This window comes from Metopolophium dirhodum, chromosome 1 (genome assembly GCF_019925205.1).
Source record: "Metopolophium dirhodum isolate CAU chromosome 1, ASM1992520v1, whole genome shotgun sequence".
Taxonomy (NCBI): Eukaryota; Metazoa; Arthropoda; class Insecta; order Hemiptera; family Aphididae; genus Metopolophium; species Metopolophium dirhodum.
Window position 1 is genome coordinate 159977483 of NC_083560.1, and position 2409 is coordinate 159979891.

Genomic DNA, 2409 nt, shown 5'->3' on the forward strand with positions numbered 1-2409 from the left:
CGTCGGTCGGCGACGATTTCGGGCTACTTTCCGACCCGTCTTGAAACACGGACCAAGGAGTCTAACGTGTGCGCGAGTCAACGGTGATCTTACGAAAAACCACGTTTGGCGCAATGAAAGTGAACCGTTTACGGTGCGGACGATGGCCTAGCGACCGAACCCACCGGCGTTCAAAGTCGCGCTGGTCCGCAGTCCGGGGGCGTCTTCGCCAGGTCGGCTTCGGCCGTCCGAGGGCGCACCCTTAGCGCACACGTTGGTACCCGAAAGATGGTGAACTATGCCTGGCCAGGATGAAGTCAGGGGAAACCCTGATGGAGGTCCGCAGCGATTCTGACGTGCAAATCGATCGTCTGAGCTGGGTATAGGGGCGAAAGACTAATCGAACCATCTAGTAGCTGGTTCCATCCGAAGTTTCCCTCAGGATAGCTGGCGCCGATGTGTCCCGCCCGTTCGCGGGCGTACGGACGCCGGTGGGACTCCGCGCTGTACGGCGCGGTAACAACACGCTCGTAACACGGAGGATGTCTCATACGGTAAAGCGAATGATTAGAGGACATTGGGGCCGAAACGACCTCAACCTATTCTCAAACTATAAATGGGTGAGATCGCCGGCTTTACCTGGTACACCGCGTGAACCGCGTGCGAAGCCGGCGACGGAACCCTAGGCGCTTAGTGGGCCATTTTTGGTAAGCAGAACTGGCGCTGCGGGATGAACCGAACGCCGAGTTAAGGCGCCGAAATCGACGCGTATTCAGAGACCATGAAAGGCGTTGGTTGCTGATGACAGCAGGACGGTGGCCATGGAAGTCGGAATCCGCTAAGGAGTGTGTAACAACTCACCTGCCGAAGCAACTAGCTCTGAAAATGGATGGCGCTGGAGCGTCGTGCCTATACTCGGCCGTCGACGGCATAGTGGGGCCGGTCGTCGCTCGCGGCGGTCGGTCCCGGCAAGCCTCGACGAGTAGGATGGCGCGGCGGTGTGCGTCGAAGGGCAGGTCGCGAGACCGCCTGGAGCCGCCGTCGGTGCAGATCTTGGTGGTAGTAGCAAATACTCGAGAGGGGCCCTCGGGGGCTGCCGTGGAGAAGGGTTTCTTGTGAACAGCCGTTGTCCAAGAGTCAGTCGATCCTAAGCCCGGGGAGAGATCCTCGTACCACGGGCGAAGGCGTTTTCGAATCGCCCTTGGGGCGAGAGGGAATCCGGTTCGTATTCCGGAACCCGACGCGGAACCGCTCCCTAGTGTTCGGGGCTCTTTTGTCTCGTCTGGGTAACCAGAATGAACTCGAAGAAGCCGCCGGGGGATCTGGGTAGAGTTCTCTTTTCTCTGTGAGCGTTGTACGTCCCTGGAATCCTCTAGCCGGGCGATAGGGACGCGAGCGCGAAGAGCACCGCTCGTTGCGGCGGTGTCCGTGATCCCCACGCGGACCTTGAAAATTCGAGAGAGGGCCACGCGGAGTCTTCGCGTCGGTTCGTACCGATATCCGCAGCAGGTCTCCGAGGTGAGCAGCCTCTAGCCGCATAGAATAATGTAGGTAAGGGAAGTCGGCAAAACCGATCCGTAACTTCGGGATAAGGATTGGCTCTGAGGAGCGTGGCTGTCGGGTTCGGGTCGTCGTAGAAGCGTAGGCGGTTTTGGCGACACCCCGGCCGTCGCCCGCGCGCCCGGTCTTCGGACCGGGAGCCTCGAGGCGGCCGCGGGCCCGTCGCCGTCCGCCGACCGTGGAACCACCGAGCTTCGGTCGCTGGCCGCGTCGCGGCCGGCCGATCGCCTTGGTGTCGGTTCGCCGTCACCGGGCGGTCCGGCCGCCGCGGCGTCGGTCGCGTAGCCGGATCGACAGCCATGTAACGGTCAACTCAGAACTGGCACGGACCAGGGGAATCCGACTGTCTAATTAAAACAAAGCATCGCGATGGCCCGGGACGGGTGTTGACGCGATGTGATTTCTGCCCAGTGCTCTGAATGTCAACGTGAAGAAATTCAAGCAAGCGCGGGTAAACGGCAGGAGTAACTATGACTCTTTTTTTTTAAGGTAGCCAAATGCCTCGTCATCTAATTAGTGACGCGCATGAATGGATTAACGAGATTCTCACTGTCCCTATCTACTAACTAGTGTTGGTCTGACAGCCATACAGTGCGGACGTGTTTTTGAGGTGCTCCGTGTACAACTCAAGTTCCGAACGGGTTAGAGTAGTCAAATTTTTGCGTTCTTAGTACCAAAAGATTCGTCTCGAGTAGACGCTTCTACTGGTGCATCGAGCGCGAAAATCGGTTAGGTTAGCAAGGCGTGAGGGCGTTTTTAGTCTGTCGCAAGCGTAAACTCTTTGTTTACGCCCGACCGGCAAAACCCTTTCAGCGATTTCTCGGGCTGTATTGCGAATTTCGCGTCGGACGATACACCGTTGAATTCGTG

At 58.4% G+C, this 2409-nt stretch overlaps 1 pseudogene; it reads left to right on the plus strand.

The window, feature by feature from the left end:
• Positions 1 to 2132, plus strand: part of LOC132937751 (large subunit ribosomal RNA) — a 2815-nt pseudogene extending 683 nt beyond the window's left edge.
• The last annotated feature ends 277 nt before the right edge of the window (positions 2133 to 2409 follow it).